The sequence below is a fragment of the Odocoileus virginianus genome, chromosome 26 (assembly GCF_023699985.2).
Source record: "Odocoileus virginianus isolate 20LAN1187 ecotype Illinois chromosome 26, Ovbor_1.2, whole genome shotgun sequence".
In the NCBI taxonomy this organism is placed as follows: Eukaryota; Metazoa; Chordata; class Mammalia; order Artiodactyla; family Cervidae; genus Odocoileus; species Odocoileus virginianus.
In genome coordinates this window covers 19,176,470-19,189,346 of record NC_069699.1, presented here as the reverse complement: position 1 = coordinate 19,189,346, position 12,877 = coordinate 19,176,470, and the positions used below count along the sequence as shown (strand labels likewise).

The 12,877-nt window shown below is 42.4% G+C and overlaps 1 long non-coding RNA gene across 11 annotated transcripts in view; it reads right to left on the bottom strand.

The window, feature by feature from the left end:
- LOC110151446 (uncharacterized) overlaps nucleotides 1–12,877 on the bottom strand; it is a 176,858-nt gene that overhangs the window by 32,439 nt on the left and 131,542 nt on the right. The gene's annotated exons all lie outside the window — the stretch shown is intronic.

Below are 12,877 nucleotides of genomic sequence, written 5' to 3'. Positions count from 1 at the left end.
ATTTGTAAGGTCACCTCAAACAACCATTTTGCTTTTTTGCATTTCTTTTTCTTGGTGATGGTCTTGATCCCTGTCTTCTGTACAAAGTCACCAACCTCCGTCCATAGTTCTTCAGGCACTATGTCTATCAGATCTAATCCCTTGAATCTATTTCTCACTTCCAGTGTATAATCGTAAGGGATTTGATTTAGGTCATATCTGAATAGCCTAGTGGTTTTCCCTTCTTTCTTCAATTTAAGTCTGAATTTGGCAATAAGGAGTTCATGATCTGAGCCACAGTCATCTCCCAGTCTTGTTTTTGCTGACTGTACAGAGCTCCTACATTTTTGGCTTCAAAGAATATAATCAATCTGATTTTTGTATTGACCATCTGGTGATGTCCATGTATAGAATCTTCTTGTGTGTTACTGGAAGAGGGTGTTTGCTATGACCAGTGGCATTCTCTTGGAAAAACTCTGTTAGCGTTGCCCTCCTTCATTCCGTACTCCAAGGCCAAATGTGCCTGTTATTCCAGGTGTTTCTTGACTTTCTACTTGTGCATTCCAGTCCCGTATAATGAAAATATCATCTTTTTTGGATGTTAGTTCTAGAAGGTCTTGCAGGTTTTCATAGGACCATTCAACTTCAGCTTCTTCAGCATTACTGGTCAGGGTATAGACTTGGATTACCATGATACTGAATTGTTCGCCTTGGAAACAAACAGAGATCCTTCTGTTGTTTTTGCGACTGCATCCAAGTACTGCATTTTGGACTGTTTTGTTGACTATGATGGCTACTCCATTTCTTCTAAGGTATTATTGCCCACAGTAGTAGACATAATGGTCATCTGAGTTAAATTCACCCATTCCAGTCCATTTTAGTTCACTGATTCCTAGAATGTCGATGTTCACTCTTGTCATCTCCTGTTTGACCACTTCCAATTTGCCTTGATTCATGGACCTAACATTCCAGGTTCCTCTGCAGTATTGCTCTTTACAGCATCGGATTCTGCTACTATCACCAGGCACATCCATAACTGGTGTTGTTTTTGTTTGGCTCCATCCCTTCTTTCTTTCTGGAGTTATTTCTTCACTGATCTCCAGTAGCATATTGGGCATCTACCAACCTGGGGAGTTCATCTTTCAGTGTCCTATCTTTTTGCCGTTTCATACTGTTCATGGGGTTCTCAAAGCAAGAATACTGAAGTGGTTTGCCATTCCCTTCTCCAGTGGACCACATTTTCTCACAACTCTCCACCATGACCCATCCGTCTTGGGTGGCCCTCCATGGCATGGCTCATAGTTTCATTGAGTTAGACAAGGCTGTGGTCCATGTGATCAGATGGGTTAGTTTTCTGTGATTGTGATTTTCAGTCTGTCTGCCCTCTGATGGAGAAGGATAAGAGGCTTTTGGAAGCTTTCTGATGGGAGAGACTGACTGGGGGGAAACTGGGTCTCGTTCTGATGGGCAGGGCCATGTTCAGTAAATCTTTAATCCAATTTTCTGCTGATGGGTGGAGCTGTGTTCCCTCCCTGTTATTTACCTGAGGCCAAACTATGGTGGAGGTAATGAAGATAATGCGACCTCCTTCAAAAGGTCCCATGCATGTATGGCTACACTCAGTGCCCCCAACCCTGCAGCAGGCCACCACTGACCCACGTCTCCACTAGAGACTCCTGGACACGCCCAGGCAAGAGTGGGTCAGTCTCTTGCGGGGTCACTGCTCCTTTCTCCTGGGTCCTGGTGTATACAAGGTTCTGTTTGTGCCCTCCGAGGGTCTATTTCCCAGTCCTGTGTATGTGAGAAAGGACAGTCTCCAACAAAAGAGGCTGGGAAAAGTGGATATCCACAGGCAAAAGAATGAAACTGGACTATACACAAACATGAACTTAAAAGGTATTAAAAATTTATATATAAGACCTGAAACTGTAAAACTCCAAAAAGAAAACAGAGAGGAAAAGATTGATGACATTGGTCTTGGCGCTGATTTGAATGCCAAAAAGGACAGGCAAGAAAAGCAAAATAGATGAGTAAGGCTACATCAAACTAAAAACCTTCTGCACCGCAAAGTAAACAATCAAGATTCAAAAGGCAATCTATGAAAAGGAAGAAAGTATCTGCAAACTGATAGGAGATTAATATTCAAAACATATAAGGAACTAGCAGAATTCAACAGCAAAAAAGAATGAATAACCTGGTCAAAATGGACAAAAGATATGGGAAGACATTTCTCCAAAGAAGACCTGCAAATAGCCAACAGGTATATGACAAGATGCTCATCATCAGGAAAGCGCAAATCAAAACCACAATGAGATATCACCTTACACCTCTCAGGATGACCATTATCAAGAAAACAAAATAACACGTGTTGGTGAGGCTATAGAGAAACTGGAACCCTAGTGCCCTGATGGTAAGAATGATGGATGGCACAGCCACTATGCAAAATGGTATAGAGGTTACTCAAAAACCAAAAATAGAACTACCATATGATCCAGCAATACCAATCTCTTGGTATTTATCCAAGAGAAATGAGATCAAGATCTCTAAGAGCTATATGTACTCCCGTGTTCACTGAAGCACTGGTCACAAGTGCTAAAAGGTGGAAATAACTATTAGTCAACAGATGAATGGATAAAGAAAATACGGCACACACAGACAGTGAAATATTTTTCAGCCATAAAGAGAAGGATATCCTTTTGTAGGCTACAAAATGGATGAAACAGGAGGGCATCATACAAAGTGAAAAAGCCAGCCAGAACAAATACTGTATTTTCCACTTATATGAGTTATCTAAAGTTAACTAAGCAGACGGAGTATGGTGGCAGCCAGAGTCTGAAGGAAAAGAGGAAACGGGGAGTCATTATTCAATGGATATACATTTCCAGTCGTGCAAGATCAACAAGTTCTAGAGATCGGCTACATAACATTGTGCTTGTAGTTAACACTGTACGCTAATCTATTATGAGAATAGGTCTCATCTTCTGTGTTTTATGTTCTTACTATACTTAAAAAAAACACAGGATGGGGGAAGGGATAGTTAGGAAGTTTGGTATAGACGTGTACACACTGCTATATTTAAAATGGATAACCAACAAGGAACTCCTGTATAGAACAGTTTCACTCAATGTTATGTGGCAGAATGGATGGGAGGGAAGTTTAGGGGAGAATGGAGATATATATATGTACCGTCGTGCCCCTTCGCTATTGACCTGAAACTATAACAACATTGTTACTTGGCTATACCCCAATACAAAATGTGGGCTTCCCAGGTGGTGCAGTGGTGAAGAATCCACTTGCCAATGCAGGAGACGCTAGCGGGTTCGATCTGTAGGTCAGGAAGATCCCCTGGAGAGAGAAAACTCTTGCCAGAAAAATTCCATGGACAGAGGAGCCTGGCAGGTTCAACTCCATAGGGCTGCAAAGAGTTGGACATGACTGAGCGACTAAGCACTCACACAATACAAAGTTACATGTGTATGCATGACTGAGTCCCTTCGCTGTTCACCCGAAACTCCCACAACATTGGTAATCTGCTATATCCCAATACAAAATGTTTTTGGTGTTAAAAATAGAGAAATAAATATATATTTTTTAAGTTAAACGACAAAAAAGAAAAAGTCAACAGCCCAGAAGGTTTGATTTTGGTGGCAGTTCTGGCCTCAGCTCACCCAAGAGCAGAGAACCTGCACTGTTCTGCATTGCTTGTGCAGTGAATTCTGGGCAGTTTCTCCTGGGTTAGGGTGATGGATACAGAAGCCAAATTATGGAGTCCACTAAAAATATTAAGAAATCCACAAGAGCCTACTGGAATCTTCACTCTGGGCCATTTCTGATGCTTAGCACACCCCAGATCTCTGGCTTTCTAGTATACAAGAACCTCAAGGTTACTCTGAGTGACCACAGTGGACGTTCATCTTTAAAGAGGCCCCAGAAAACCTCATCAGGAGCCACCACAGGGTTTGGAAAACACTGGAAGGAGCCTATTTAATAAAAGCAATTAGAGACTGAGATAACAGTGGGACTGCAGACAAGATGGAGGAGCAGAAGGACTTGAACTTACCTCCTCTCATGAAAACCACAATTAACTGCTGAACAACAATCAACAAAAAAAGACTGCAACCTACCAATAAAGGATATTCTACATCCAAAGACAAAGAAGAAGCCACAAGCAGACTGTAGGAGGGGCACCTTCACAATATTAGCCAACCCCTACCGACCTATGTGTGAGTGCTAAGTCTCTTCAGTCGTGTTCAACTCTACGGATTGAACCCGATGGACTGCAGCCTGTCAGGCTCCTCTGTCCGTGGGATTCTCCAGGCAAGAATACTGCAGTGGGTTGATATGCCCTCCTCCAGGGGATCTTTCTGACCCAGGGATCACACCTGCGTCTCTTACGTCTACCTGCACTGGCAGGCAGGTTCTTTACCACTAGCACCACCTGGGAAGCTCACCTACTGTGTGGGTGATCCACAAACTGGACAATAATTATATCACAAAGGGTCTCCTGCAGGAGTGAAAGTTCTGAGCTCCACATCAGACTCCCCAGTCTGGGGGTCTGGTATCAGGAGGCAGAGCCCCCATTTGGCTTTGAAGGCCAGCAGGCTTGAGTGTAGGAGCTCCATGGAATTGGGGGAAATAGACTCCACTCTTGAACGATGCACACAAGGTTTCACATGCAGTGGGAACCAGGGCCAAGCAGCGACTCCTCAGGGCTTTCCTGATGGCTCAGTGGTAAAGAATCTGACTGCAATGCAGGAGACATGGGTTCAATCCCTGGGTAGGGAAGACCCCCTGGAGGAGGAAATGACAACCCACTTCAGTTTTCTTACCCAGAAAATTCCATGGACAGAGGAGCCTGGCGAGTTACAGCCTGTGGGGTTGCCAAGAGTCAGACGCGACTGTGCAGCTGAGCGTGCATGCCCCAGGGGTCTGGGCCAGACGCACCTGCAGGACCTGGAGAGCCTCCTGGCAAGGCAGGGGTCCGCTGTGGCCTGCTGCAGGGGCAAGGACACTGGTGGTAGAGGACCCTAGGGAATACTCCTGGAGGGAGCTTTCCGGGAAGTCCTGTCTTGGCACCAAGACCTGGCCCCACTCAACAGCCTGCAGGCTCCAGTGCTGGGACATCTCAGGCCAAACAACCAACAGGGTGGAAACACAGCCCCACTCATCAACAGAGAGGCTGCCTCAAGTCATCCTGAGCCCACAGCCACCTTGAGACATGCCCCCTGACACAGCCCTGCCCACCAGAGTGACAAAATCCAGCTCCACTCACCAGTGGGCAGGCACCAGTGCCCCCCACCATGAAGTCTGCACAAGCCCCGGAACCAAACTCACCCACCTGGGGTTAAGTATTAGAGAAATGCAACTTAAAACTACAGTGAGAAAAAATAAAAATACAATAAGGTATCATCTCACACTACGCAGAATGGCCATAATCAAAAAATCTACAAACAATAAATGCTGGAGAGAGTGTGGAGAAAAGGGAACCCACTTGCACCGTAGGTCAGAATGTAAATTGATACAGCCACTATGGAGAACAATATGGAGGTTCCTTAAAAAATTAAAAATATAGAACTACTAAAGACCCAGCCATCCCACTACTGGGCATATGAAACTACTAATGACCCAGCCATCACCCAGAAGTGAAAGTGAATGTCACTCAGTTGTGTTCGACTCTTTGCGACCCCGTGGACTATACAGTCCATGGAATTCTCCAGGCCAGAATACTGGAGTGGGTAGCCTTTCCCTTCTCCAACGGATCTTCCCAACCCAGGTCTCCCGCATTGCAGACAAATTCTTTACCAGCTACCCACAAGGGAAGCCCGAGAATACTAGAGTGAGTAGCCTATCCCTTCTCCAGCGGATCCTCCCAACTCAGGAAGCGAACCAGGGTCTCATGCATTGCAAGCAGATTCTTTACCAACTGAGCTATATAGCCTGAGAAAACTAATTCAAAAAGACACATATGCCCCAATGTTCGCTGCAGCACTACTGACAACAGCTAGGACACGGAAGCAACCTAAGTGTCCATCAGCAGATGAGTATGTGGTACGTATACACAATGAAATATTACTCAGCCATAAAAAGGAACAAAACTGGGTGATTTGTAGAGATGTGGGTAGATCTAGAGACTGTCATACAGAGTGAAGTAAGTCAGAAGGAGAAAAACACAACTAATGTCACATATTAACACATGTAAGTGGAATCTAGGAAAATGGTACAGACAAACCTAGTTCCAGGGCAGGAATAGAGACACGGAGGTAGAGAATGGACATGCGGACACGGCATGGGGCGAGGAGGGTGGGATGAACTGGGAGGTTAAGACTGACATTCGTACACTATCAAGGGTAAAACGGATAGCTAGTGGGAAGCTGCAGCGTAGCCCAGGGAGGTCAGCCCAGGGCTCTACGCTGACCTAGCCGGGTGGGATGAGATGGGTATAGGAGGGAGGGGGTGTGGGAAGGCAGTCCAAGAGGGAAGGCATATACACACACACAGCTCATTCACTAGAAACTAACATTGCATTGTAAAGCAATTACACTCCAATAAAAAATAAAATAGCTAGAAGGATATATTGTACAGCACGGGGAATACAGTCAATATTTTATAACAACTTTAAATGGAGTATAATCTTAAAAAATATTGAGTCACTATGCTGTGTAACAGAAAGCAATATAATATTGTAAATCAACAAACTTTCATGTTAAAGATTCAAGGTCTGCTGTTGGTGGAAATGTAAACTGATACAGCCACTATGGAAGATGGTATGAAGATTTCTTTAAAACCTAGGAATAAAGCCACCATCTGACCCAGCAATCCCACTCCTAGGCATATACCCTGAGGAAACCAAAATTGAAAAAGACACGTATTCCATTGTTCATTGCAGCACTATTTACAATAGCTAGAACACGGAAGCAACCTAGATGTCCATCGACAGATGAATGAAGAAGTTGTGGTACACAACGTACACAACAGAACATTCAGTTCAGTCACTCAGTCATGTCCGACTCTGCGACCCCATGAACTGCGGTTCACCCAAACTCATGTCCATCGAGTCAGTGATGCCACCCAACCATCTCATCCTCTGTCATCCCCGTCTCCATTATTCAACCATAAAAAAGGAATGCATTTCAGTCAGTTCTAATGAGGTGGATGAACCCAGAGCCTATTACACAGAGTGAAGTCAGTCAGAAAGAGAAAGATAAATACTGTATCCTAACACATATATACGGAATCTAGAAGAATGTTACTGGAGAACTTATTTACAGGGCAGCAATTGAGAAACAGACATGGAGAATAGACTTATGGACATGGGGAGAGGGGAGGAGAGGGTGAGATGTATGGAAAGAATAACATGGAAACTTACATTACTATAGGTAAAATAGATAGCCAAAGGGAATTTGCTGTATGGCTCAGGAAACTCAAACAGGGGCTCTGTATCAATCTAGAGGGGTGGGATGGGGAGGGAGAAGGGAGGGAGGTTCAAAAGGGAGGGGGTATATGTATACTTATGGCTGATTCATGCTGAGTTTTGATAGAAAACAACAAAATTCTGTACAGCAATTATCCTTCAATTAAAAAATAAATTTTAAAAAAATGCAATAAAAAAAATCTCTCCGTCAAGATTCAAGGTCTGCAACATGCAACTTAAGTTTTTACCAATTATGTTCTAGAATAATAAACTGTTTTTTAAAGAAAAACATTCTACTCATATTTCTTCAATTATTTCCCCCTTTTCCATCCTGTTTATCTGCAATGTCAGTATCCTTTGCAGGTACTGAAAACCACCATGTCTTACCTGGACTTCAGCAATGGTCTCTTAATGGTTGTTCCTCCTATTTACACTCTTGAAGTGCCCAGGTTTCTCCTATCCTACTTTCCAAAATCTTGACTCACAGATTCAAACTCCTTTGACTCCTTCTTCCTTATCTATCCTCATCTTTCACACTTTTTCCCTTCAACAAAGCCGCTGCCCCCAACACACCCATACATCTATAATGATAAACACTGTATTCTCCAGGTACTAAAACAATGAATGCACCCTGCGTCCTCTTCTCACATGCTGCTCCTTTACTGAGAATGTCCACTTCCTCCTGCCTTCACTCGCCTTTTACTTATCCTTCAGACCTCAACTAAGATATCCTTTTCCTGAGAATCTTTCCATGACAGTCTAAGCTAGGCTGTGTGCTCTTTATCCCTTACCACACTGAAGTTATTTTACTCTCTGCTACTCCACCTAAATTGTAACTCCCATGAGAGCTGGGGCTGCTTTACATCTTTTTCACCACTCTATTCCTGTTACTGTTAAATTCAGAAATCCTTATTTTAATAATAGAAACAGGTACAAATCAGAACGGAGGAGTCAACACAGAGAAAGAAGTGCAGTTCAGCTATACTGACTGTACTGACAATTCAGTTCAGTTGCTCAGTCGTGTCCGACTCTTTGCGACCCTGTCAACCGCAGCACACCAGGCCTCCCTGTCCATCACCAACTCCTGGAGTCCACCCAAACTCATGTCCATCGAGCTGGTGATGCCATCCAACCATCTCATCCTCTGTCTTCCCCTTCTCCTCCTGCCCTCAATCTTTCCCAGCATCAGGGTCTTTCAAATGAGTCAGCTCTTCTCACCAGTTGGCCAAAATACTGGAGTTTCACCTTCAACATCAGTCCCTTCAATGAACATTCAGGACTGATGTCCTTTAGGATGGACTGGTTGGATCTCCTTGCTGCCCAAGGGACTCTCAAGAGCCTTCTCCAACACCACAGTTCAAAAGCATCAACTCTTCAGCACTCAGCCTTCTTTACAGTCCAACTCTCACATCCATACATGACCACTGGAAAAACCATACCCTTGACTAGACAGACCTTTGTTGGCAAAGTAATGTCTCTGCTTTTTAACGTGCTGTCTAGGTTGGTCATAACTTTCCTTCCAAGGAGCAAGCATCTTTAATTTCATGGCTGCAATCAACATCTGCAGTGATTTTGGAGCCCAGAAAAATAAAGTCAGCCACTGTTTCCACTGTTTCCCCATCTATTTGCCATGAAGTGATGGGACCGGATGCCAGTATCTTAGTTTTCTGAATGTTGAGCTTTAAGCCAACTTTTTCACTCTCCTCTCACTTTCATCAAGAGGCTCTTTAGTTCTTCCTCACTTTCTGCCATAAGGGTGGTGTCATCTGCATATCTAAGGTTATTGATATTTCTCCTGACAATCTTGATTCCAGCTTGTGCTTCCTCCAGCCCAGCGTTTCTCATGATGTACTCTGCATATAAGTTAAATAAGCAGGGTGACAACATACAGCCTTGATGTACTCCTTTTCCTATTTGGAGCCAGTCTGTTGTTTCATGTCCAGTTCTAACTGTTGCTTCCTGACCTGCATACAGGTTTCTCAAAAGGCAGGTCAGGTGGTCTGGTATTCCCATCTCTTGAAGAAATTTCCACAGTTTATTGTGATTCACACAGTCAAAGGCTTTGGCATAGTCAATAAAACAGAAATAGATGTTTTTCTGGAACTCTCTTGCTTTTTCGATGATCCAGTGGATGTTGGTAATTTGATCTCTGGTTCCTCTGCCTTTTCTAAATCCAGCTTGTACATCTGGAAGTTCATGGTTCACGTATTGCTGAAGCCTGGCTTGGAGAATTTAAAGCATTACTTTACTAGCGTGTGAGATGAGTGCAGTTGTACAGTAATTTGAGCATTATTTGGCATTGCCTTTCTTTGGGATTGGAATGAAAACTGACCTTTTCCAGTCCTGTGGCCACTGCTGAGTTTTCCAAATTTGCTGGCATACTGAGTGCAGCACTTTCACAGAATCATCTTTCAGGATTTGAAATAGCTCACTGGGAATTCCATCACCTCCACTAGTTTTGTTCACAGTGATGCTTCCTAAGGCCCACTTGACTTCACATTCCAGAATATCTGGCTCTAGGTAAGTGATCACACCATCGCGATTATCTGGGTCATGAACATCTTTTTTGTATAGTTCTGTGTATTAATGCCACCTCTTCTTAATATCTTCTGCTTCTGTTAGGTCCCTACCATTTCTGTCCTTTATTAAGCCCATTTTTGCATGAAATGTTCCCTTGGTATTTCTGATCTTCTTGAAGAGATCTCTAGTCTTTCCCATTCTATTGTTTTCCTCTATTTCTTTGCATTGATCGCTGAGGAAGGCTTTCTTATCTGTCCTGCTGTTCTTTGGAACTCTGCATTCAAATGGGTATATCTTTCCTTTTCTCCTTTGCTTTTCATTTCCCTTCTTTTCACAGCTATTTGTAAGGCCTCCTCAGCCATTTTGCTTTTTTGCATTTCTTTTTCTTGGGGATGGTCTTGATTCCTGTCTCCTGTACAATGTCACAAACCTCTGTCCAGATCTAGTCCCTTCAATCTATTTCTCACTTCCACTGTATAGTCATAAGGGATTTGATTTAGGTCATGCCTGAATGGTCTAGTGGTTTTCTCCACTTTCTTCAATTTAAGTCTGAATTTGGCAATAAGGAGTTCATAATCTGAGCCACAGTCAGCTCCCAGTCTTGTTTTTGCTGACTGTATAGAGCATCTCCATCTTTGGCTGCAAAGAATATCTGATTTCGGTGTTGACCATCTGGTGATGTCCATGTGTAGAGTCTTCTCTTGTGTTGTTGGAAGAGGGTATTTGCTATGACCAGCGCATTCTCTTGGCAGGACTCTAATAGCCTTTGCCCTGCTTCATTCTGTACTCAAAAGCCAAATTTGCCTGTTACTCCAGGTGTTTCTTGACTTCCTACTTTTGCATTCCAGTCCCCTATAATGAAAAGGACATCTTTTTTGATGTTAGTTCTAGAAGGTCTTGTAGGTCTTCATAGAACTGTTCAACTTCAGTTTCTTTAGCATTACTGGTTGGGGCATAGACTTGGATTACCGTGATATTGAACGGTTTGCCTTGGAAACGAACAGAGATCATTCTGTCATTTTTGAGATTGCATCCAAGTACTGCATTTCCGACTCTCTTGTTGACCATGATGGCTACTCCATTTCTTCTAAGGGATTCCTGCCCACAGTAGTAGATATAATGGTCATCTGAGTTAAATTCACCCATTCCAGTGTCCATCTTAGTTCACTGATTCCTAGAATGTCGATGTTCACTCTTGTCATCTCCTGTTTGACCACTTCCAATTTGCCTTGATTCATAGACCTAACATTCCAGGTTCCTATGCAATATTGCTCTTTACAGCATCGAACCCTGCTTGCGTCACCAGTCCCATTCACAACTGGGTGTTGTTTTTGCTTTGGCTCCATCCCTTCATTCTTTCTGGAGTTATTTCTCCACTGATCTCCAGTAGCATATTGGGCATCTGCCAACCTGGGGAGTTCATCTTTCAGTGTCCTATCTTTTTGCCTTTTCATGCTGTTCATGGGGTTCTCAAGGCAAGAATACTGAAGTGGTTTGCCATTCCCTTCTCCAGTACTGACAGTGGTCTCAATCAAAAATATTCATTGCCCACCATGTCTTTTTATACTGTGTATTATAGGACTTGGACGCAGAAGACCCAGGGCAATTTTCTTTTGCCTTCTCTGATTTTTTTTTCTTTATTTGAAATTTTTTCTTATCTTCAATGGCTTAAGCAAGACTTATATCAAAATATTAAGCAAGATCTATATAAAAATGACATTAAGACCTATATCAAAATGATATAGAAGAAGTGATGAGAAGAGATAAAGTGAAAGAATTTTGTAAATCAAACAGTACATACACATATAAATATCATCATATACATATATGTATCATTAATTAACCCATGTTGCTCAAAGTCTAAGGGCTTATTTTTATCCATCAGTGCTTCCTACTACTACTAATTCCCTATATTTTTAATTTTTATTTTAATAAAGCACGGGATAGACACAAATTTACCTTTCCTTTTCTGAAGTCTACAATCCTTGTCATCTAATATCAATTTTATGAGCAGATTCTGAAGTACTTGCTATTTATTAAATTAAAATTCCTGACCCCCTTATTAAAGTAAGAAATAACTGGCTTTGGCTAAGGGCCACACTAACATTGCAAGAGCTGATAATTTGAAACAAAGAAAAAAACAACAAAAATGTTAAAGGAGACTACTGTTTCTCAATGCAACATTATAAATAGTCTGGATTTCTACCGCAATTAAAAGGCTTCACTTTTCAGAAAGACTCTTTTATCTTGAGAAAAATAGAGGAAACAAGTTATAAATCTCCTGAGATGAAAGAACATAAACACTGTATTACTCCCCAGTATCCAAAATGGTGAAATAAAATGGATATAAATGAAAAACATAAATATTAAATGGAAATGGTACCTTTTCAGTGACTATTTCTTATGATTGTTGCACTTATTCAGCATACTGTACTCTCAGTTAAATAATATATGTTGAACTGAAAAAATGAGACCAAGGACAACTAGCTTGTTGAAGCCAAATTCAAGAAACTGTAGCATCAGCAAGTAAATTCTACAACAACTGCTTAAAATATTGAAACAAAAAGAAGAAAATAAATGAAAAAGTCAAACTCTGGACTCTATCATATGCTTTCAATAATATATTTTTAAATTATCAAATCATAGATAATATCAACCAAATGGTCACTTTTTCCAACAAGAAGCCACTGTGTAGGCAGACCACTGACTTTCGCAAACATTTGTCAGTCATTTAAGGGGCTTTCCTGGTGCTTCAGAGGTCAAAGCGTCTGCCTGCAATGTGGGAGACCTGGGTTCGATCCCAGGTTGGGAAGATCCCCTGGAGGAGGAAATGGCAACCCACTCCAGTATTCTTGCCTGGAGAATCCCATGGATGGAGGAGCCTGGTGGGCTTGCAAAGAGTCAGACACGACGGAGCGACTTAACTTTCACTTTCTTTCACCTGAAGGGGGTTAGGATCCATCAGTT